The sequence below is a fragment of the Adiantum capillus-veneris genome, chromosome 12 (assembly GCF_014529385.1).
Source record: "Adiantum capillus-veneris isolate H3 chromosome 12, ASM1452938v2, whole genome shotgun sequence".
Taxonomy (NCBI): domain Eukaryota; kingdom Viridiplantae; phylum Streptophyta; class Polypodiopsida; order Polypodiales; family Pteridaceae; genus Adiantum; species Adiantum capillus-veneris.
In genome coordinates, this window is record NC_140942.1 from 20,835,574 (window position 1) to 20,862,203 (window position 26,630).

Below are 26,630 nucleotides of genomic sequence, written 5' to 3' on the forward strand. Positions count from 1 at the left end.
TCGCTCAGAGAACTCAACCACAAGAGGCATCAAAAGAGCAGCAAGACCTATTGAGTCACATCACTACTCAGCTTGAAAGTCTATCTGTGCATTTGGTGCAATAAGGGCATGCACAAAACCGAAATCAAGAGCAAGAGAGAGGACAACAGAGGCAAAACCAGGAGTACTACTGCTACAACTGTGGGGAGGATGGCCATGGCATTTATTATTGTCCTCATCCTAGAAGGCAAAACTTCAAATAAAGGAGGAAGAAATAACCATATTTTTCCACCAAGGACGAGACCATCATTGCCCAAGCAACCAATCCCACCTGTTCAAATCCCACCACCAGCCGTGCACAATCTCTCCAGTTCAGGTCCTGCTGCCACCAATGCAACTACCGCCACAATCACCACTTACACTCATCCTATGCCCACCACCAATTGGCATCCGCACACTAAGTTCCATTGGTCTTGCAAAAGAAGTCAAGATGAAGATAACAAAAGAAGAGTCAAGCAAGAAGTTTGTTCAAAGGACCGAAGCAGTGAAACAAGAGGTTAAAGAATCAAAATATGCTACCCCAGTGAGGGAGGTAAGTCAAGAAAACCGTGTTACAAATGCTAGTACATCTCTAACCTTGGATGAAATAGACATAAAAGCAATCAGTCAATAGCATTGGGCAGTAAGGGTAAGAAGGTGTAAAGTGTTGATCAAGCCTCGTCAGAGTAAGAGAAATGCAAAGAGCATGGAAGATACAAGAGAAGAGGAAGACTAGCCTACTAGCAAGGCTGTGCAGAAGATGGACAACGTATCAAGCAAAGGAGAGGGCTTTGAAAACAAAAACCTTTGCACCAGCATGGACCAAGAACAGTGTAGCAAGCTAAAGGCATCCTGCATCAAGGAAGTTTCACCAGAGGACCATAACGAAGAGGTAAGTATGAATGAAGGCTTGGAGCTGGATATTGTTCTAGAGGCTTGGCAGCTGAGCAAGACTTGATTGTGTAGTGTCATAGACTTGGAGATAGGTAATGCCTCTAGTCTACTGAAAGATGTTATAAACTTGGATATGGGTAATGCCTCCAGTTTATGAAAGGGTGTTCAGAGTAAGTTTGATGATCAACATGTTGCCAACCTTTTAAGGATGTTCTAGACTCCTCCACAACCAGCATTGTGTTTGCATGGGATGCATTAGACCTATGGCTATGGTTAACCACTAGAACATATAGAGGTAATATCAGCATGGAGATAAAAGTTAAGGAGCCATGCATAGACAAAAGGCTAATAGAATGCAAGAATGAAGGCCTCATTGCCATTTGGTGCAAATTTTTACAAATAGTGCATCCTCTCTTTGGAGAGAGGTGAGTGGATTATGCTTGTATTTAAGCCGCAAGGTATGTGGTTTACTATCAACATCAGAAAAGACACCTGACATGTTTGAGCACACCCAAGAGGAGCATGATATGCTTGGTGGCTTTTCCAGTCATGGCAGTAAGCAAGATTTTGAAGACAACTGGAGCTCACCACACCAACAAGCGGTCATATATGGTGGATTCTTGGTACACTCTTGGGAATCATAATCTTCATGTCTGCCTTTGCAGAAGCCAAGATGCTCATTTTTCCTCTCGCTACTAGTGGTTACAAATATGGTCCTATTTGGCATGCAAATATTATTGTTCAGACACTGTAGATAATGACCCTATTCTTTACCTGGGATCCAGGAGGACATTGGCATAAAGTTCTGGAAGCCATGGGCTTCCCATTTAATCAGCCCGCACTATTCCAAGGAACGGGCTATCATCCGGACCTGTTTTGCAGATTCATGGATATCCCAAAAACCTCACCAATGGCCAAATGGAATGGCTAGTTCAAAAGGCAACTAGATATCGCCTCCTCTACTACTCAAACAATCAGAAGTCCAGCTAGAGGTATGAATGCCTCTATCCAGAAGGGGAGGGCTAATGATGGCCAGCTTTTGAATTTTGGCTGTGAGAGCCAACCCCAGCCGGGGGGGAGCATAATACAAAAAATGATTTTTAAAAAACAATTTTTTAGCCTACACCACCACCCCTTCCATGCTCGCATGCAGTGGGCCGCCTCTCAGCATGGTGCCACCTTTCTCTCTCTCTCCTCCATTATCACTGCAAGCGACCAAGCTCCCTCTCTCTCTCTCTCTCTCTCTCTCTCTCTCTCTCTCTCTCTCTCTCTCGTTCGTCACTAGCCAGTGGGCCGCCTCTCCCTTGCTTGGTCAACCTCTCTCTCTCCCATCCATTATCAAAGCTCTCTCTCTCTTACACACAAACCCCCGTACATCTTCAGTCTATCCCTCACTGTTGACCGCTGGGTCAACAACATGACATAACTCAAGTTTCGTACCAAAGTCTTATCTTTTGCGAGTTATGAAATGCTGCGGATTATGGCTATAAACGTCATTTGTAATGAGTAGTTATTCTAGTTTCAGAAGCCGGGGTGCAATGGCACTTTCAGATTGTAAATACAAAGTCATTTGACCCTTTCAACCCCATTTTTGGTTAAACCTAAGGTAGCCTTAGTATATAAGGTACCTAGGTCATTTTGTAAAGAAGACTTTAATCATAATCAAACTTGAGCGCTGCCGTCTACTGTGTGTGAGAAAGAAAGAGAGTGAGTGTGAGCTTCATCCTCTCGCTACGCCTGGCTCGCTCAACACTTTGGAGATCCGACTGCACCATTGCGGTAGGCTCGAGGAGAGCTATGCGACAACGCCAAGCATTCCACGCGAGATGAAGCGCACACGTCGACGCATCTACGAGCTTTTTGTGGCCGTAAGTGTATCAAACGATGTCTGTTTTCTGCGTGCTAGTAGTCTATAGAATTGTGGCGACATAAGCTACGCATAGGTACTCATAAATTTCAGTTTTGGGCACTTTCAAATTCTGTTCTGTCATCCTACGCGTTTTCCACAGATGGGTTTTGAGTGAGAGTTTTGAGTGTAGAAGCTTAGGGACAAGTGTATCCTAGTGAGGGGATGGTGTTCCTTCAGTTTCGTATGATCCTGGCATGATTAGGTGAGTTACCTTCCGTATGTGTGTATGTGGCTAGGTGGTGTAGTTGAGAGCAGTGAGGTTCTTGATTGTGGTTTAGTGAGTCTTACCGTAACCCAAGCAAGATTTGTCAAGCAATGAGAAACCCGAGCGAGTAGCAAAGTTGTTATACAAGTATGAAAACCATGTCATGATCCACACAAAAAAATCAACACTACAATTTTAACGCAAGATTTGTCGAGCATTAATGAGAAACCCATAATAGCTTTCTCAAAACACGAGCATCATGCATAGCAATCAAGTTCAGTTTCTCAAGCGTAGCAAAACTATCAGGACCCAACTTGAGTGAAAGGACTCGAACCATTCAATCAGGTCCAAGGTTCGGATCAACAATATTTAACAACTGCAATTTGTTAGTGATGAACAAAGAAACCAAGCTTCAATAAATATTGTCGCTATGCGTGAAACACATAAACAAATACAAAGCAATCACCTTTCCAACACTCTCCATATTCGAGTGCTAAATAATTTTGAATCTTCTCCTCCTTTTAAGTCCTTAATTTGTCATTGTCTGCCTAGCATGATCTATTCTCTGGCTCAATTCCTTAGACGTTTGTCATCGTCTACCGAGCATGATCTATTCTTTGGCTCAATTCCCTAGACATTTTCACCTTTTCCACATACTCACAAATATATAATATGTACAAAAGGTCTTTTAGAAAGGTCTATCTTAAAGTCTTTGTGTATATCAACCCATATTGGATCCCATGACGGAAGAAGCTCCTCTATAAAATACATATGCACATACAAAAAAGGAACACTTAGCAACTATTTATGACAACAACAAAGAACACTTAGCAACCAAAGAAGGACCAAAGTAGGAAAATGAAATGCCTGTCACATAAGCTTCCTCCTTCTTACAATTCCAAATTGAAACAATGAAAGCTTCTTTTTCTTGCATATAGCCCTCCTTTGCAAAAGCGTCTTTCAATCCACTATAATCATCGATCGCTTAAACCTCTCACCCTTGCATAGGTATTCAATCGACATAAAGTAATTGGTGGACAATCAAAACAACTAAAAATGCAAGAAGTAAATTGAATAGTATCCTGTCCTCAATGCATATAGATCTTGTGCTCATCCCCGAACTTTGTGTCTACTGTTACTTCATCTCTTACAACATAGGACACTATTTGTAAGCATGCCTCTTGTGGAGCAGGAGACTCATCAACTTCATGTATGGAGCGAAGCCCCCAGTATTGACTTTGCATCTCCTCCTCTTGTGTCTCCAAGCCTCATGTCATATCTATGATAGAGACCACGCTTATTTCATCACTACTTTCTAAAATACTTGAAGCTTGATTTAAAGAAGGTCTTCTTTCTCTCCAACCTTGTCCACGAGTAGAAGGACTAGCATAACACAACAAAAACCAACTTTCTTACTTTATTGCAATACCAAACCAATTTCACTACAATAATAATAATACAAAAACTAACTCAGAAACTCCTTCTAGCCTACCATGTCGGCAATATCTATGCTACCTTGGATGGCTTGAAGAAGCTAACAAATTCTAGCAAGTGATGACCAAATTTAAAAACAATCGCGTGTGTTATCACAGTGGTACGTTTTGATTTACAACAATGATTCAAAAACTTTTGAGAATTATGACACAGCAGTAGCTTTAATTTCATTGATTATATAGTAATTAAAAACTTAGGAGAAAAAAACCTCATGTAGCCATCCACGCCAGCGTGGATGGGTATAGAGAGTTTGCAAAGGTAACTTGACGATATGACAGGAATATTTCTCTCACAATAATGGTGCCTCTTCTCATGTTCAACCAAGAAACCAGCTCTGCATTATCATACTCATATTGATATGGAAGCAGCAGCACTAGCTTGGCCACCCTTGATCAGTCACAACTGACCATGTACTATTGCAAAACTATCATGAGATTGACCCCCATTTGTAGCAGCTGCATGAGCTAGAGCACTATTAGAAGCAAAGATTAGCACCATTATCACCATTTTATTGAGGCATCAAGTTGCAACAAGCTATCAAGGTAAGTGTCGCTCAATTTTAGCACTTCAAACTCTTGTAAACATGTAAAAGGAAGCCACTAAAGCTGTTTTCAGCTTGACTTGCAAAGGGTTCAGAATATTCAAAAGAATACCTGAAAGACTTTATCTGACTCATCCAGAGTCCCAGCTTGCTTGGCGTTTTGCAAACGGGATGTTTGATCTAGTTCTTTTCTTTGGACTTTTCCTCATAGGATTAAGGAGCAGGCAGGCTCGCGTGTGGTGCTACGGAGCAGGCATGCATAGGTGATGTCTGTATTTTGGCTTGCTTCATGTAAATTGAATGCTCGCTATTTGTCATGAAAAATACAAGCTTATACTAAGGGGCAAAGGGATCCTGTAATGATAAGCTTTGTTGGCTAAGAGCACTATATAATGGTAAACTATAGTTTGCTAATCATGGTACTTGTCTGAACTGGAATATTCTATGCACCCACGGAGCATGTGCCTACGAGCATCCCTGGACGCCTTTTCAGGCCAAACCCATGGTCCCTTGGTGCAACCCAAAACTCGAAGGTAATCCAGGTAGGCGTCCAAATGAGTATATATGGAGGAGCCTAGTGATATCTCTATAGGGTCAAGCATATTAGTGGTGAAAATGTCATCTTGTTGTGGCAAGAAGAAGCCAGTGCATGCGATCATAGAATTGCAGTAGCTGGCTGGCGTTATGAGGAGGCATGCACGCTTACAAAAGATAACTTCCTGTAGCCATCCACGCCGGCGTGGATTGCTATAGGTAGTTTGCAAATATGTCAATAGCACACCGCGCTCAGTGCCCAAGCCGAGTTGACCTCAGCCACCCTGCAAGTCCAGTAGATGGAGCCCTTCCACCAAGAGGCCTACCGTACGGCTCATATTGTAGCCATTCAATTGAAGCAGCCGGCTCTCGCTCGCCACCTCTCTCCGCTAGATCAGGTTCGAAGCATGCATAAAACCTGTGTCAGGTGGGAAAATGAAATGAAGGGCTGAGAGCTTTAAAGAGCTGCCATCGCAATCTCTATCTTTGCTGGCATCACCACCAAGATATTTTAGGCCATAAACTCCTCATAATCGGCCCTACAACAACCTGCAGCAGCTTTTGGACGACCTACTACTACTACTACAGCACACTTCATTAAACCCACCTTATCAAATACATGAAGCTGCAATAGGAACACAACCGTGCAGAATAACCTTATGCTATGTAAAACAAACTGCCTGTAGCCATCCACGCCGGCGTGGATGGCTACAGGTAGTTTTTAGAGGTACCTAAGAGGAGGTCTCCGGGCAAATGATGACTCTCGCCTTTCCATGAAGAAGCTTAAATGATACGGTTGCCCACCTGGAACAGGTTTTATGAATGTTTCAAACCTGATGTAGTCTAGTGGAGAGAGGTGGCGAGCAAGAGCTAGCTGCTTCAATAGCATGGCTACATGAGCCGTGCGGCACACCTCTTGGTGGATGTAGCAGGGCTCCATTAAAGCTGTGTGTGTATGTGAGATGGCGCGCATGCACTGACCATAGGAAAACCACGCTAGCTACCAGTAGTAGGTCGTTCAGAAGCTGCTGAAGGCTCTTGCAGTGCTAGCAATGATAGCGATGGTGATGGCAGCTCCTTAAAGCTTTCCATCCTTCATTTCATTTGCCCGCCCCACATGGAGCCGCCCCTCAGGCTTAGAGAAGCAGGGCGAGCAATGAGGGAGGGAGGCTTCTACAAAGGGGAGGACTCTTGAGGCCACGCGGGTTGAGAGAGGGGAGAACTACAGAGAAGGCAAAAAAAAGCCTGCAGGAGCTTGCAAAACAAAGGTGCAGCAAGGGGGCACCAACAAGTGATAAGGCTGGATTGCGCTGTCTGAGAGAAGGACCTCATAGCGCTGTAGGAGTGGGAGGAGCCTCATTTGGAGTGCCTTCCAAAAGAGAGGAGGTGTGCAGGTACCCCGTTCGAAGAGGGGGCTGTAGGGTGGCCTTAGCACCACAGAGAACAGGGCTGCAAACGGGTTGTAGAAGAGGTCAAGGGCACAGGTTTGAAGGGGGGCCAAAGAAGGTCGCTCAGAGACGAGTCAGAGAAGGGGTGGCAGAGCACCTAGCTCCCTTAAAGCTTTTAGGCCACCACAAAGAACAGGGCTGCAAACGGGTTGTAGAAGAGGTCAAGGGCACAGGTTTGAAGGGGGGCAAAGAAGGTCCCTCAGAGACGAGTCAGAGAAGGGGTGGCAGAGCACCAAGCTCCCTTGAGGATAGATTTCGAGCGCTCAGCTGAGCTGGCGCTTGAAGTCCTTGTGCCATCCTAGCATCTTCTCCAAGCTGGCAACGTCAATTTTCTATAACGTGACAGCCGTCCTCCATAACCCATGAAAAGCTGCCAAGCTAATCAAGTCAAAATCGTCCTCCAGAACTACTGTGTGTGTGTGTGTGTGTGTGTGTGTGTGTGTGTGTGTGTGTGTGTGTGTGTGAGAGAGAGAGAGAGAGAGAGAGAGAGAGAGAGAGAGAGAGCCAAGGTAGTGTTTTTAAAAAAATCATTTTTCCAAAAAGACAAAATTCCTTTCCTTGAGTTTGCCAAGATGAAATTTAAGAAGATTAGATTTTTTTTTTATTAGATTAAATCATTCTCTCTCTCTTTCTTTCTCTCTCTCTCTCTCTCTCTCTCTCTCTCTCTCTCTCTCTCTCTCTCTCTAAATAAAGATAGTGAGTGCTAAATAAGCTCTAACAATCCATGAAAACTGCCTTCTCGACTTTTCGGGGTCATACGAGGCAGGAGCAAGAGTTTGAGCACTACACTATGCAGCTTTTGAGAGAAATCTCTTGCACTCACGCCACGATGGCAAGCCTACTGAGGTGGCAACGGGCCCCCTCCTGCCACGTTGGAGGGAGCGCTCGAAATCTATCCTTAGCCAAACGATACCGTTAGAGACAGTCGAGCTCTTTAGAGCTAGGAAGGATGCATGAGCAGAAGAATTAATTTGCCTGAGAAGCAAGATGTTCCATGAATAGGGGAAATCAAAAGTTTCTTTTGGAGATTTGCGCAGGAGAAATGCAGGGCATACGGTTGGGTTTGGATTTCAGGAGGGTGATGAAAATTGCCATTCTATTACATTAATTGACAGGGCACGTTTTTTTTTTAACAATTCGGAAAAATTGTTTTAATATTTGATCTCACTTTGTAAAAATTCATACAGTGAGAATCATCCTTTCATAATATATTAAAGAAAGCCCTGATTGGCAAGTATAGGTGCATGAATGTGCAAACCAACTCCTCAGGCGGCTTGTAGTTATGACTAAAATTTCAAGTAAAAAATTTCAAAAGAAATCTAAAACTTTGATTCAACCTTTTGTAGCAATCTATACACTACCACTACTTCCTTTTTGTTTGTATCAATATTTCTAAAATCATGCTTGTCACACTATATTAACCCATGGGGATATGTATTACAATTTTTGGGCCATGACGTGGACATAAGGTAGTACTATTGTTTTATTCACTAGTAGTTGCTTCTGTGCAAGAACATTCAGTGAGCTTTGTAATGCCAATTTCTATCTTTGATCGGTAACATTATCTGGACCGCAAGTAAAGTTGGAGGCTACAATATCAAATGATGATGAGCAAACTTTTATGCTCGATCATGAGATGCACTTGTTCTACAAGGTAGATGTTAGAAGTGAGGATCAAATTGGTGCAAGCATCGACAAAGTTTCTCAAAACAAGAAAGACAACAATGGAGATCATTTAAATGATGATCTACACAACTTAGATCACTCAAAGATCAATGCAAGTGTGATTGGAATGATTAAGTGCGTGCCACCACAAAGCAACTTATATATTGCACTCCATCAAGCCAAGAAGGTGGTCCAGACTTATGAGCTCCCAGCTAAATATGATGGCTACATTACGTATGAGTGGTATGGAGCTAAGACATGTTAATCACATGTGGATAGATTATGCACTTGTAGTAGCGATAGTTTTATTGGTGTTGTTAGATTTAGCAGATGCTATGGGCATTTGCGTTGCATTAACATTGAGAAAGATGACTTGTTTTGGTGTGGTGTCAAAAGATGGAGATTGTTGTGGGAGGTTTATTAATGATTGTTCTATGGATTCCAAAAATGGGGTGCCAATTCCTTGCTTTTGGGGTCTCAGGAAATATTCTCAATGTGGTTCAAACCCAAGAGGTCTTGTAGAAGGATTCATTTGGTTTTCTAACTCCAATAACATGCACACTTGGAAGATTCACAACATAGTTGAAGGGCCACCATGTCCAGCTCCCAGTGTTTGGGTGGTCGCAAATTAGGGCATAAACTTGCAACCTCAACAGGTAGCTCAATTGCAAGACAATGGATTTGTTTTTCAAGGAAGAGTGATGTTAGCAACAAGAATTCATGAAACAGTTCCATTGAACCAAACAGTTGCTAGCGGCATCCGTCCCAACTTTAGAGATAGAAAGATTGCGAAGTGAAGATCACGAGTAACAAAGGAATTTCATGGAAAGATTGAACTAGATAGAACCATGGCACCAAAGTTGGTACGAGAGGCCATTGTGGTTCAAGGAAGCACATGTTTGCTATGTTAAGACTGCAGGGTCAAGTGCAAAGGGAGTGACATACTCTGTGACAATGTCATATTTTCCTAGATGTATTTGCGAGGATTTTAAAAATATAAAAGCAAACACCTTGTATATATGACATGTAAGCACATTTACTTCATATTTTTGCAAGTCCTTGGCTTTGACCCTCGCGCTCATAAGTTCATGCATCAAACTGCTCTAACATAAATAGAGTTAGTTCAAGCACTTGGAGGTGCACGGGTGAAGATGCAACGATGAAGGCTTGTGTACCTTGCAATGGTTTGGAGAAGTGATTTTTTGGTGAAATATGGTTATGGGCGTTAAATTTTGTGTCAAATATTCTTGATCAAAAGTATTGTTGTACATTGTACATTTTTTTTGAATTGTAGGTGTAAATACAACTTTTTTGTCGATCTCATTGTTGATGTGAGTGAATGAACAATCGAAAAAAGCCTTTCTAAGGTAAAGAAACTATGAAGGGTTTCTTACCACTAAAACTCAAATATGTATATAACAAATATATTGCACAAGGGTGTCACAAAACATTGCAAGTTTTGCTCAGTTCATGGTTTGCTTGATTTTATTTGCTCGAATTTTGGGATTCCTCTGGTTTAGTTGGCCTTCCTGAGTGTTGTATGTGTAGGATGGTCTCAGCCTGACAAGCTAAAGAGATTTCCTCCGTGTGCCTATCGTGTCATCTGTGTCCTCGATTGACATTATGTTGATCTAGGTAGTGTTTGCATGCACTTCATGGGTGTGTGAGTCGCTCTCCCGTCCAACATTGGCGCCGCTGATGGGGACACAAGGACCTAAGTAGGTTTCCTACTAACACTCGTGTGATGGTTGCTTGATTTAGTTTCGGCTAAAGAAAGCGTTTTTCTCAAGTGGATCCGGAAGAGGATATTCCGCGATCAAGTGGATAGCCAGGAAGCGTGTGTCTTGCCGAGGGTCTGCGACTAGATAGGTTTAGTTAGGATTTGTGGATTAGAGTAGTTGTCGGTGGTCGAGTGATTTGTGAGGTGATAAAAGCGTTTACTAGTCCGTGTGTGGCAATGAAGTGTTTTTCTACTATTCATCACTGAATAGCTCTGATCAAGAGCTATTCATCACTGAATTATTTGCTAAAGTGCTTGATTGCATTTGAAATCACGGAAAAGTGTGCTTTTGAGGGTAAAATTGCATTAAACAAGCTTTTGTGGATATTTTTGTATGACTGACTGATGTTGTGCATATAAAAGAGCATTTGCAAGGGTAAAGAAAACCTGCAATTCTGTAAACATAGACATCCTACGCGTAGGATGTCTCAAGGGGGTTCTGGAGACCAAATTTGAAAATTCTGACTGCACCAGTGGGTTCAGAGGGTAGATTTTACCCTAGTAACATATTGACTTGGGTGTTTTCCCCTATTTTTGTTGACCAAAAGCCAAAAGGCGGAGTGAGAGAACGCAAAATTTCAGAAAAGGCTTAAATTGAGTGATTTTTGCATGTTTTTGCAATTGTGAAGCATACTTGCACTTGCTGAGAGCATAAGGAAGCATCAGGGACACTTCAGTCTGAAAAAATAAGCAGTAGACATCCTACGCGTAGGATGTCTACAGGGTGATCTGGTGGAAATTTTGAAATTCTGAGTTGACCAGTGTGTTCAGAAGGTAGGTTTTATCCTATTTTCACCTGGAAAGTGAAAATTTGACCATATCTTGACAGGATAAGACCAAATAGACTGAAATTGCCAGACATCCTACCCAAATTTTGCCAAGGCATTATTCCAAGACCAAAACCATAGGATGGCTGCAGGAGCATGATCTGCATGATATATTGAGTGCATGTGAGAGTTTTCAGCTCATTTGGGTGAGAAAATTGGGTTCAAAGCGGACTTTAGCACTTTTGATTGAAAAAGGCAAGAATAGCTAGTTTTGGGGTCTTTTGACATCCAAATGAAATTCTGAGCATACCGTTGGGTTGCTGACATCAAGGGGAAGCTTTGGGTCAAGTTTTGGGTCAAACAGGCCAAAAATACATCCTACACATAGGATGTCATATGTGTGATTTTGGACTCTAAACAAAATTCTGAGCAAACCACAGTGATCAACACCTTAAGGAGAGTCTGTGGTTCAAATTTGGGGCAATTCTGAGCAGTTAGACATCCTACGCGTAGGATGTCTAAGGCATAATTCTGAAACCAAAATTCTACTTTGACCATACCATGCTGTCATATAGCCTTAAGCAAGCCTCCTAGTCAATTTTGGTCCAATTTGGAGTTGATTTGACTTAGGAATTCATCAAAACAGACATCAGGCTTTTGGAACAGATTCTTGATCATTTGACCAACCTATAGGTGTCAAAATCAAAAAGTAAAAATAGCTGTGAGTTAAGCACATCAAGGGGAAGCTACAGTGCAAATTTGAGCTGAAACAGAGCAAAAAGACATCCTACGCGTAGGATGTCTCTAGCTTGATTTAGGACTCCAAACCAACCTATGAGCACACCACTGTGATCAGCACATCAAGGAGAAGCTAGGGTGAAAATTTCAAGAAATTCTGAGCAAAAAGACATCCTACGCGTAGGATGTCTCAAGGCCATTTTCAGGTCCAAATGAAATTATGAGCATACCATTGTGTTGCTGGACTTAAGGGGAGTCTCTGGACCAAATTTTGTTAAATTCTGAGCATATAGACATACTACGCGTAGAATGTCTCTAGACCAGTTTTAGGGTCCAACTGTACTTTTGACCATACAGAAGTGTTCACAGTGTCATAGAGATCCCAAATCTTTTTTCAAAATTGAATTTGGACTCATTTGGACCATTCTAAACTGCAATTCATTGTTTTGGCCATAACTTTCACAAACGATATCGGATTGGAAAAGTTTTTATATCAAAAACGTAGCCTGAGAGCGGCTCTACAGATCTTAGAGCAAAACTTGAACTAAATGTATGCCAACTACAACTATTTAGTTCAACTTTGAAAAAAACATCGTTTGAGGCCTCAAAATTCATCCGGAAGTCAGTGGTGTCTGAAAGCGACAATTTGCGAGAATTGTGAGAAAACGATTGCGGTTTTGGACATAGTTTCGACTTTTCCCTAACCAAAGCACTTGGACACAGTGGACTAAGTCTACTTGAACCAAGAAAAAGCTCTTAAGCCGAGAAATCATGTCTACCCTAGATTCAAACGCAGCTTACACAAGCTTGGAGATCCGGACGATAGAGGAATATCCTCCCACAATGGATCTTCCAAACTTGCAATTGATAAAGATCCATCATGTTGAGAGAGTTTGGATGATTGGTCATGAGAGTGAAGGACTATATAGATACATTGACGACAATGAGGTCAATCTTTATATGTGCTCAGATCCATACCTAGAAGAGATAACGGATTACAAGCTCTTATATGTCTACACATACGGAGTCGACTGTCAATGGAGATCTATAGTTGTCGACAAGTATGGACGAGAATACAGAGTTGTAGAAAGCACAAATCCACAGACTGTACTAGAAAGAGGTGGATATTTGGTCAATGAAGGACCACAAATGCCTCCACCAAACACGAGAATTCCTATAGGAATTCCAAGAAGAGAGCCACCAGATTCCCTTCAAGAGCGATAACGAGAGAAGGATTGGGAGAGTCTCTGGTTAGACTTGTAGACAATCGACGAGTTAGACCATCCTAAGTCCAAAAATGGGTAAACAGAAAATACTTCGGCGGTAAAGATCCGAGAGATCACGTAGCGGCTTTTAGAAGAGTGATTAGAGCAGAGGAAGTTTCAGATTTTGCGACACAGTTTGCGGGATTTGGATTGACTCTACAAGATGATGCAGCTACATGGTTCGACTCGATGGAAAAATGGGATTTTGAGACCCTAGATGAGCTGTTTAAGGAGTTTATTGAAGAATTCTCGCCAAAAGGCATTGCTCACAACACGGTCTCGCAAATCCATAGATTCAAACAGAAAGAGGATGAATCAGTACGCAAAGCATCATTACGGCTCAAGAGATATGTTAAGCTCTATCCGAGAGCGGAATTACCTACGCAAGCACCACTGATGCTGATCTTTATCCAGGGAATGAGACATGTGGGCCTTCAGAAGGATCTGCATATGATAAGGAGGATGACGCTAAACGAGTTGATCAAAGAAGCTCTTTATCTAGTGGATAATTGTGAGGCATACAAAGAAAAGGACTTAAAGAGTCAAGGAGATAACACATCCTCTCAGCATAGTGTTTCACAGATAAGTGAGTCCATTGCCAAGCCAACGGCACCTATTGATCAAGAAAAGCTTATCGACGACTTGGTCAAGAGGTTGATTCCTCTTGTAAGGTCTGATTCGGGAGAGCCGAAGTGGTGTGAAATTGAGAGAAAATGGACGAACCATACAGGGGAAGAGTGCTATTATAGCATGGAAAATGTTAGGGAAAGGTATGTACAACCTGTTCAAGAAGCACCTACTCCACCTAGATACATTACGGGGAATGCGCCAAGACTAGTAGGAGTTTCAAGGCCACAGCTTGTCTTAGGACAACAACCTCTGCTGCCAGGTGCTAGAATGCAGGTATACATGAGATACATTCCAATGATGGAAGCATCAAATAAACCAACGCCAGTACCAGCTACAATGTGGTATCGAAACCAAAGTGAGTACTACCCTTCGGAGCAACAAAATGTGAGAGAAACACATGGAGTGGTGAGGCCGGTACAACCTCCACCTCCTGGGTTTCAGTCGAAAGAAAGAAGGTATGAAATGGACGAAAGGACATTGCGATTCATTGCAAATATCGGCTTATCTAGGTCAAAGCTTGCTTATAGCCAAGAGGAAATGCTAAAAGAATCTCCTCAACCAGAGACAGATTGTCACAAACGTCGTGACAACCACTTGGTCAAACAATGTCCTCATACGGAGATCACTGAATTAAATGCCTATTGTCTTGAGTGTGGCATCACTCACTTGATCCCCGATTGCCCGAAAAAACCAAACCAAATCAGGAAAATCACGACAAATGTATCAGGGATTGTTCAGCTACCTAGTAGCTCAAAAAATGAAAATGTCGTACCAGTTCAAGTGGTTACGAGAGCACAAGCTCAAAAGAAAGCTGATGAGAATCCAGAAACAAAGAACACGGAAAGTGACACGAGTCCAAAGACAGATGAAGGACCAAAGACAGACGCACCTAGTCAGAAAACCAAGAGCAAACGAAATAGTTGGAAAGCTAGAAAGATTAGGATGAAAGCACGCAGGGAACGAGAGCAAAAATCCCTAGCTGAGAAGCTTACCGAAGCTGAGAAGAAGATAAAACAACATGAGGAAAAGGAGGCACCTTCTCTTACACAGATGGTTAAACCTCTAGAAGAACCATCCACGGATGAGAAACCGAAAAGTGCTAGCTCAGGAGGATCTGTGTTGGTAGAGAAGGTTAATGAGACATTAGATGCCCTCTTCAAAGCCTATGATGCGAGGCTCAAAAACAACCAAACCCAAGAACACAGGTGGATGACATATCCCTATGCTGAACTAGAAAAGCAAAGGTTTGAAATGTGCAAGAAAATGATTCAAACAGCCCAAGCTTTACTAGAACCACCAGTTGCAAAACCTGAGGATGTGATCCGTGTCATGCCTACACAAGCAATCCCACCAAACCAGGAACTAAAAGAGCCAGATTCTAGTCATGAGCACAGACCAAACCTCAAAGACCCAACATTAGAACCAAGGATAGTATTGAATACCCCGGATAACTCTTCCGAGGGATTTCACCAAGCTATACCTGAGGATTGTAAAGAGATAGATGGTTTCGACGAATTGTGGAAACAAGTCAGAGAGGCCAATGAAGCCGATGACCTAAGAAGACGAGTAGACAAGACTGGTGATGAACGAGGAGTGTTTCTACCACCAATAGAGGAATTTGAGACTGGATCTCAAATGAATCTAGACGTGAGATCGTACTGGGGCGACAAAGGATCTGTACAATCTATGGATAGTCAACCCCATTCGCTAAGAACACTACCGTCCTACATGGGAGAGTACGAGACCAAGTCAGATGTGGTCCAAGATGAACAACTATGACATCATTCTGGGAAGACCATTCATGCGACAATTGAAAATGGTCCAAGATTGGGGTTATGACCATATATACCTGAGACATATGGAAACCATAACAAAGGTAAACTTGAGGGACCATAGCTATATGGATGTGATGAGAACACCGGTAGAGGAGTTTGATTCCGCCACAGTAGCAGGATCATAACTCCCAGCTTGGTTAGGTAAGCCTCAAGAACTGTGGATGTGTGGAGCTTCACAATGTGGTAGCTTGAAACGTGAGGAATGTATCCTAAAGTGAGTTATAGAGGATAGGGACTATATCCCAGAACCATTTCTTGAAGAAGAGTTAGAGCCTTTTGGATGGGAACACATCTTGGCTACTATGGACGTGTGCGCCGTGGAGGATGCTCCCACAACAAAGTTTTGTGATGAAAATGGCTATGATGTCGTTCCTTATTTTGCAGTGAGTGTAATCCAGGGAAACGAAGAGATCCAGACATCAACAAGCTCTCGACATAAGGAGCAAACAAAGAAATGTGGATAATCAAAAGATGAAGAAGACGACGAGTTCTATGACTCTGTAGAACACTTCGAGCTTCAAGAAAATCAACGACCCGGGAATCAATGTCATCGCTACACGAATAAAGTGCATCAAAAGTGGATTCCAAAGTCCTCGGTGAAGACACAGCCACCACAAGCATCCTCATACATGGCTCCTAATAAGGATGCAAAGACTCAGCCAGGAGGAATACGACCAGAGCAACGAGCTAACAATGCTCTAATCAATGGGTTAGAAAAGTCCTCCAAGAAACTACCAGCCACGAGCAAACAGACAGTAACTTTCCACTACCAACCAAAAAATCAAGGGAAAGTACAAGAAGTCAACCTTGCTGAGGATAGTAGCGATAGTGATGAATCTTACGACATCCCCTATCATCAACTCAGGACATCATTATCACCAACCCCTTCAGCAACAACCATGACAGGTCAAAAGAACAGGACAACAAGTCAAAGCCAAAAAGCTCGACAAATCTGGATACCAAAAAGCCAGATCGGCCAAAAACAGATATGGATCAAGAAGACAAAGATCTCTAATGACAAATCACAAGATCCAACACCAAAACAAAAGCAAGGAAAGCGTGCACGAATGGGTAAGAATATCACAAAGTCGCAAGCTTTCACAACTCAGGTTTGGGCTCCAAAGAAGTTGATTCAAGCACAAAAAAGTCAGGAATTCATTTGGATTCCAAAACAACCACAGTATCAAATTTCAAAGCCTGAATCCCGTCCCCAACCAAGCATACAAGGGCTAAAGCAAAGACCACTGTCGACTCACACAACAAAAAGGTGGATCCCAAAGAAGTCTCTTCAAACACAAACGAAGCACGGGCAAGTATGGGTTCCCAAACGAGCGTCAGCAACAAAACAGCCAATAATCACAAAGAAATGGGTCCCAAAGAAGATCAACAAAACTGCTGTTAGTGCATCGCTACTTGAATTCTTACAATTCTTCCTACGATTACAGTACAGTTAGAAGAGAGCAAGTCGCTTCAATCAAGCAACGATACAGGAGCTTCAAAGACCATTACATTGCTCAATATAGGAAGCCTCGCCAACAAATGCCAATAAGAAAATTGCTTATACCCACATCTTGCACAACATAAATCTTTTCCATGCATTGACTGTGTATGCATAATAGGGCTACATTACAAGGCCTGCATAGGCACAACTTTTAATTGCCCAAGCACAACACATACCCTTTGCGATACCCTGTCGTAAAGGATGACTCCAAATAGGAAGGGGGGAGGCATTCTGAATGCGGACCTAACATTATGACTATTAGAGGGCAACGTTTTGTGAGATGCATTGAATTTTTGCATTTTATTGTGATAATTTTTTTGACGAAATTTAGAGTATATGCCCTCATAGTAGTGTTACAGAGGAGTATGGGGACAAAATCCATATATGAGCCCCTAGGGACATGTGTATAGTATACATAGCATTTAGATTTCTATTTGAATGATTTTTCTTTTGTTGAGTTCGTTTTAAGATTTTCTTTGTTTATTATTAAGAAAAAAATTTGAAAATCCATAATCCACATGAAGAAAAGACTGACGAGAGGCCTGAGCACTACAAAGAGAAGAAGGTACGGGGAAACGATGAAACTTCACGAAGTATGTCTCAGCAGCCACTACAACAGCCGAAGAACTTGTCACAAAGCAGTGTCAACATGCAACCGACAAGTCATACAAGTCAGAGTTGAGAAGCTAAGCCATAAAATGAGTGAGGTGTTAGTCCTAAAGCTTCAAGTAATATTCTCTGTGGTCTAAGCGTCTTAGCTATTCTAGGTACTGCTCAAGCTGGAAGAGTTGAACATATTTACATTGTGTCGTTCATGCTGGTATAGGTGAGCAAAAGAGTCGAAGTCTAAGTACTTAAGTCTGGTGAAGTGAAGGAGAAGGTCCAAAAGACACTCATGTACTGAGCACAGTGAGATACGAGTGGAGAAACTTCTACATCGAAAACCCTTCTTGGAAAGGTGGAAGCTATTGAGACATCTTTTGATGTCACATGTGCTACATTTATTCCTCGAAACACCCATCATCTCCTTCTTTCACATTGCATGCTTTTGTTGACAAATTTCTCATATGCATATAGAGTGTCCCATAATTGGCACTTGCATCAGGCACTCTTTCCGTGTTTCACCCAAGCACTCACCTTTCATGAACATGTACTTCACGTTCAACTGCTCAACTCCAATAAGAGCATATACCAAAGGCATTTTTTTTCCCACCGGGTTTTTTCCCTTTGGTCATCCAGGTTTTAGACCCTAATCTAAAGACACCTATCACCATCCTCTTGTACATATTCCTTCTACATCAACAATAAGGAAATGCTACTCAAATCAATTGACAAATGAATTGGAGCACCAATTTCAAATCATAGCATACTTCTCCTCAATCGCGAGTCGAAGAATGGCCTACAATGACAAAGCTGCAGACAACACTAACAACATGATTGCACATGAACAAAGAAGTCCCCAATGAAGAAGAGAAGACATAAAAGTAATCAGAGGATCTCAAAAGATGAATGGTTATGATGATAGACGTCCGCTCTAATGGATCATAGTTCTTGTTATGGTTCGACAAAGATACAAGCAGTGTAATAGATGAAGCCAAAACAACAGCAAAGTGTTGACCGATGGGTCAACAACACAACATAACTCCTTACAAAGTTGTCATTGGCTCACAAGATCAGAAAGCCAATCACTCAATTCTACAGATTGTAGAAGTTGTTTCAGAGAATCACAAATACTCCAAATTCACAGATTTGCTGGAGCAAATGATGGATGGAGCTTTCTCTATCCATGATGATAAGAGTCCAGTTAAACGACATTGGGTTCTTTTTGAATTTAGATCTGACAGTAGACCTATAATGATAGAAACAGATGCTGCAGCTCGAAGCGTGGATGTGAAAGACATAAAGTTCGTCATCAATTATGATTTTCCTGAATCATGTGAAGACTATGTACATCGGATTGGATGAACAAGACAAGCTACTGCAAAGGCTATAGTCTATACTTTCTTTTCAACAACAAAACGACAGCAAAGACCACATCCCCATACATAATCAGTCTATCCCTCACTGTTGACCACTGGGTCAACAACACGACATAACTCAAGTTTCGTACCAAAGTCTTATCTTTTGCGAGTTATGAAATGCTGCGGATTATGGCTATAAACGTCATTTGTAATGAGTAGTTATTCTAGTTTCAGAAGCCGGGGTGCAATGGCACTTTCAGATTGTAAATACAAAGTCATTTGACCCTTTCAACCCCATTTTTGGTTAAACCTAAGGTAGCCTTAGTATATAAGGTACCTAGGTCATTTTGTAAAGAAGACTTTAATCATAATCAAACTTGAGCGCTGCCGTCTACTGTGTGTGAGAAAGAAAGAGAGTGAGTGTGAGCTTCATCCTCTCGCTACGCCCGGCTCGCTCAACACATTGGAGATCCGACTGCACCATTGCGGTAGGCTCGAGGAGAGCTACGCGACAACGCCAAGCATTCCACGCGAGATGAAGCGCACACGTCGACGCATCTACGAGCTTTTTGTGGCCGTAAGTGTATCAAACGATGTCTGTTTTTTGCGTGCTAGTAGTCTATAGAATCGTGGCGACATAAGCTACACATAGGTACTCATAAATTTCAGTTTCGGGCACTTTCAAAATTCTTTTCTGTCATCCTACGCGTTTTTCGCAAATGGGTTTTGAGTGAGGGTTTTGAGTGTAGAAGCTTAGGGACAGGTGTATCCTAGTGAGGGGATGGTGTTCCTTCAGTTTCGTATGATCCTGGCATGATTAGGTGAGTTACCTTCCGTATGTGTGTATGTGGCTAGGTGGTGTAGTTGAGAGCAGTGAGGTTCTTGATTGTGGTTTAGTTGGCCTTCCTGAGTGTTGTATGTGTAGGATGGTCTCAGCCTGACAAGCTAAAGAGATTTCCTCCGTGTGCCTATCGTGTCATCTGTGTCCTCGATTGACATTGTGTTGATCTCGGTAGTGTTTGCATGCACTTCATGGGTGTGTGAGTCGCTCTCCCGTCCAACACTCACTCTCACCATCCTCTCTCTCTCTCTCTCTCTCTCTCTCTCTCTCTCTCTCTCTCTCTATCACCAGCCCATGCAGGGTGCATAAATAATGTACCTCTCTCTCTCTATCTCTCTTCCTGTTGGCAGCCCAAGAAGGTAAAAGGGAGTATCTCTCTCTCTCTCTCTTAGCACACACACACACACACACCACACTCCCTCTCCCATCTCTCTCTCTCTCTCTCTCTCTCTCTCTCTCTCTCTCTCTCTCTCTCTCTCTCTCTCTCTCTCTCTCTCTCTCTCTCTCTCTCTGGCCTGCAACATGCATCTCTCTACCTCTCGCCCGTTGACTCTCTCCCCCCCTCTTGTTTCTTGAGATGCCAGGAAACCCACATGTTGCAAGGGGATAACCTCTCTCTCTCTCATTCACACCCACACACACACCCATACACACACACACTCTCTCTCTCAACTCCCTCACCCTCTCCCTCGCTCTCTCTTTTCCCCCTCGCTTTACTCTCTCTCTCTCTCTCTCTCTCTCTCTCTCTCTATATATATATATATATATATATATATATATATATATATATATATATATATATATATATATACACACACACACACACACACACACACATCTACACACACACACACTCCCCAGCCCCTCTCACCCCCTCAGCCTCTTGTTCCCTCATTCATACCCTCTCCCCCTTGTTCTCTGTAGCCTGCACATAAACATTATGAAAAATAATAATAAATATCTCTCTCTTACTCTCGTTCACACACACACACACATTCTTGTTGACCACACACAACACACCAACACACACACGCAACCCCCACATACGTACGCACACACACTCACAACACCTACACCCTCACATGGTTACATCCACCCACACATGCATTTACGCACTCACAAGCATATGCACATACATACACGAGTACACGGCACACGGACGCACACAGTCAAACAACTCAGCATGCCATACACACGCACGAGAAGGACAAAAATAGAAGAACTTGACATCGATGCCTAAAACGACAAAAGAAGAAACACCAAAAGCATGCGATGGCGACACCGCATCAAGAAATGGCGCCAAAAGCATGCCCCGACAAGCCCCAAAACTGGCGAACGTGCTACATCAACAGCAAAGCTTTCGATTCACCCGCATCTCATCCATGACACATCTTCGTAGTAAATATCCATAGGGTAATCTATTTTCCCCGTTTTCAAGCCAAAAATCTTGTATAACCAATTGTATATTGCCACCTCTCGCTAGGTGATGGTCACAAAGGCCGAGATAGGAGATATCATTTTTAAAATTCTCATAAGACAAAGCAAGGGTCAACCATCTGGGACCCAACTCCTTGCTTTGTCTCTCTTGATTAAGGCCCTAATCTAATCAGATTATCCTAAACTAATGCAACATGCACCTATAAAAGGGCACTGAGAGGTCACTATCAGGGGGGGGTGCGGCACTTGAGCACTGGGGGGGCACTTGGGTGTCAGCAGGAAGCCATGCACACACCATGACTCCAAGGGTCACCACACACAAGAGTAGAATCTTTGTGTATATGGAATTTTCTCTAGAGAACGCACCATAGGCTCTCTAACGCTCTCTATCACCACAGTCGCCATCTCGTTGAAGCTAGGGTTTCTATAAATATCATTTTGAAACAAGTTTCCCTCACATCCTGTGGGGTTTTCATCACTTATGTCTCTCTCTCTCTCTCTCTCTCTCTCTCTCTCTCTCTCTCTCTCTCTCTCTCTCTCTCTCTCTCTCTCTCTCTCTCTCTCTCTCTCTCTCTCTCTCTCTCTCTCTCTCTATGATGTGTAATATTAGTGTTATTCTAAATCACTATTGTCAGTGTCCTAGCCGCTCAAAGATAGGTGGTGCCCCTTGTTCACTTACCGAGACGAGCTCGGCATGCATGGTCCCAGCGTTGAGCCCGTTGGGGTCCGTTTTGTGCTTTGCACCCGTCAACACCAAGGATATAATTTGTCTCAGAATCATAGTACTGATTCACAATTGTGTTGTACGTATATTCTCTCTTGTCTCTTGCAAAAAACCATCCTACGAACCATGGCATCATTTGTTTCTCGCAAGAAGCTTTGAAGTTGCCAAGATGTTTGCGTCCACATCTTTGGAAATATAAGATATGTCCCCGGCATGTTCCACATCACCCTGTATGGAGTGTCATAAAAAATTGGGTATTTTTTGCATCCAAAAAAATCCTCAAACATCTTCCAAATATGACTCAAATTGTTGTGATAAACCCTTCTTAATCCTAGCATGATGTTTGGATTCTGGTAATTCTTGTTACTCATAAGCATCTTGAACTTGGTATAATGCTTAGGGAAGCATTTTTGTATGATGTATTGCACTCTTGTTAAGTTATAGCAACTCCATATCCATAGCTCAAAGTATTCACTACAAAAATCCAAAAAAATCTCTACATCTGGTCGCATCACCACATGAAAAACTTCATCTTTATCCTCCACAAGCTATCACATTTGTTGAGCCCAAGTTGGCATAGAATCTCCATGTTTTGTTTTAATTGTCTTGAGAAGCAATCCCTCTAGATCCAAGATAAGTACTCTTTTGATGTCCTTGTTGATAGCAAGTGGTAGGTGATAAGGAGGTGGTTGAAGCCTTGGAAAAGTTCTTGGATGAGGTTGTTTGAGTAGTTCAATATTTTCCTTCAAATCGTTCATGCATATAGCCAATCCATTCCTATAATGAATTTGAAATTAAAAAACAAGAACATTTAATGACGATGATATATTGTATATATCATATGGTAATATTAGATGGAAAAATCCATCTACCAATATACTCATTGCCATAAATAAAGTCAAATTGAAAACCTAACCTTTTTTATGTTGCACTCTCTCTTAGTCTCAATATCATAAACTTCAACTAGATATAAGTCAATTAGTAAGTACTACTTGTCAATGGTATGCTCAAAGTGCATAAGCTCTTAACCAATTCTTTACTATAGAATGGGTGCTTAGGTATCAAGTCTACCACTTTGAAAACAAAACAGTTCGCCTTACAATTAGCCATGTGTCTAGCCTATACATCATTGTATGATAAAAGTTCACTTGTCCAGACTAGGATTGAAACATGGAGAGAAGCAAGCTCCATCTAAACTAGGAATGGGGATTTTTTGGGCTCAAGAATCATTGGGACATGGAGAGAAGATAAGTTCCACCACTTTTCCAAGCTTGGATCAATTGAGATATGGAGAGAAGCAAGCTCCATCAGTTGTCCAAGCTAGGCTCCATTAAACCATGCAAAACCCCAGTTGTATTCAACATCAAGGATTTTCTTTTTGTCAACTTAGCTCCGCTGGAACTTGGGGAAAAACAAAGCTCTACCAAATGTCCAAGCTAAGCTCCATTGAAGCATGGGGAGTAGCTAAGATCCACCACTCATACAAGCTAGGATCCATTGAAACAATGACAACAAAAAGCTCTACCACTTCTCAAAGTTAAGCTCTATTGAAACATGGAAAAACCATATATATGTTGTACATGGGAAGTTTTGTTTCAAGGTCCACCACTTGTCCAAACTAGGCTCTATTGAAACATGGAAAAACCAAATATATGTTTTACATGGGTAATTTTATGGCAAGGTCCACCAGTTGTTCAAGCTAGGATCTATTGAAACATGTAAAAACCAGACATATGTTTACATGGGGATTTTTTAAAAAAGATCCACCACTTGTCTAAGCTAATCTCTATGGAAACATGGTGTGTCACCACTTATCCAACCTAAGTGTCATAGTAGATAGTAGTTTGTTTAGCTCAAAGATCCAACACTTGTCTAACCTCTAGAGAGAAGAGGTGGAAAGAAAGCTAGTTTTTAAGCTAGGAATGGGGATTTTTGGTCTCAAGAATCATTGGGAATGGAGAGAAGATAATTTCTTTCATTTTTTCTATCTTGGATCAATTGAGGCATGGAGAGAAGCAAGCTCCACCACTTGTCCAAGCTAGGCTCCATTAAACCATGGAAAATCCCAGCGATTTTCAACATCAAGGATTTTCTTTTTGTCAACTTAGCTCCATTGGAACATAAGGAGAAGCAAAGCTCCACCACTTGTCTAAGCTAAGCTCTATTGAAGAATGGAGCGAAGCAAGTTTAAACATTTGTCCAAGCTTAGCTCCATTAAAACATGAAAACCCCATGATGGTTTTATTCCACATGGGATTTTGGTTCCAAGCTCCAACAGTTGTCGAAGCTAGGCTCCATTAAAAGCATGGAGAACAGCTAAAATCCACCACTCATCTAAGCTAGGATCCATTGAAACAATGAAAAAAGCTCTACCACTTCTCAAAGTTAAGCTCTATTGAAACATGGAAAAACCATATATATGCTGTACATGGGGATTTTTGTTTCAAGGTCCACCTTGTCCAAGTTGGGCTCTATTGACACAACCCTAAACCAGATATATGTTGTATATGAGGAGTTTTGTGTCAAGGTCCACACTTGTCCAAGCTAAGATCTATTGAATCAACCCTAAACTAGATGTATGTTCTACATGGGGAGTTTTGTTAAAGATCCACCACTTGTCTAAGATAAGCTCTATTGAAACATGGTGTGAAGAAAAGCTCCACCACATGTCCAACCTAGATTCATAAATAGTAGTTCATTTAGTTCAAAGATCTAACACTTGCCTAACCTCTAGAGAGAGGTGGAAGGAAAGCTAGCAATCTAATCTAGGAATGGAGATTTTTGGTCTCAAGAATTATTGAGACATGAAAAAAAGATAAGTTCCACCACTTGTCCAAGCTTGGATCAATTGAAACATGGAGAGAAAGAAGCTCCACCAGTTGTCCAAACTGGGGTCTTTTTCAAGGTCCACCACTTGTCCAAGCTATCCCAATTTCAATTGAATCATGGAAGCATCTAAGGACCACCACTTGCAACCTTGAACAATATTTCTTCTCACCAATTGGACAATTATGGTGTAGTTTACATGAATTTTTTTGTTTTAAGGCTCGCTCCTTGTCCAAGCTACGATATTGTTTCTCATCATTGGCAAAACCCATGATATGTCGTACATTGAGAGTTTTTCTCCAAGATCCACCACTTGTCCGAGATAACTCTATTGAAACACGGGATAGAAGAAAGCTCCACCATGTGTCCAATCTAGGCACCATTGCAACATGGGAAACCACTTGTCTAAGCTAACTCTATTGAAAAATGGGATAGAAGAAAGAAACCACTTGTCTAAGCTACAACTCCACCACTTGTTGAAGGTAGGGACAACCATGAATGATATTGTTTCTCACCAATTGGAAAACCCTTAAAGTGCTTGAACATGGAGAATTTTGTTACGAGGCCCACCACTTGGAAAATCCATGGTATGTTGTACATTGGGGGTTTTAGTTCCAAGCTCCACCACTTGTCCAAGCTAGTTTTATTGAGATATAAGGTAGAAGAAATCTCCACCAAGTGTCCAAGCTAGGCTCCATTGGAACTTGGAAAACCACTTGTCCAATCGAGGCTACCTTGAAACATGGAGGGAAGCAAAGGTTCACCGATTGTGCAAGCTAGGCTACATAAACAATGTGTGGTTAAATCCGAAGGGCCACCACTTGTCCAACCTTTAGAGTTGGAAGGTGTACTGAATACATAAACTAGGCCCGCTACTTGTCCAAACTAGGTCCACCACTTGTCCAAACTAACTCTATTGAAACATGGGATAGAAGCAATCTCCACCATGGTTCCAAGCTAGGCTCCATTGGAACATGGAAAATCACCTAGCTAAGCTAGGTCCCCCACAATCCAAGCTATGCTCATTTGAAACATATATTGTACGTCATATGTTGTACATCAAGATCCATCACTTGTCCAACCTTCAATTCAAAATTATCCCGCTTCAATTCAAATTCTCCCCCTTTATTTCAAAAATTTCCGCCCAATTTTAAATTTCATCATTGAAATTTAAAATATAACGCCCAATGTTCTTTGATTATCCTTTCTTAATTCAAAATTTCCCACCTAGATTTGAATTGTGTTTAATGTAACTATCCCGCCTAAATTCAAATTATCTAGAAGCTAGCTTTGTTCAATGTAACTATCCCGCCCTGAATTCAAATTAACTCACCTCAAATCACCACTTGTCCAACCTATACACAAAGAAGGATTGAATATGCAAGGTGTTGTTTTGAGATCCTTATAATCTACTTGCCTCAAGGTCCACTATTTGTCCAACCTACACTAGAGCCACTACTTGCACAAGCTATATCCCAGAGAAAAACGTCAACATAGATTATCAAAGAGGGAGAAACTTCTAGTGTATATATTCATTCAAAAAAAGTGAACCATTTCTTTATATCCCAATAGGATGCCATTTTTGTTTACATGATTCTTTGTTTTCCCACATTTCAA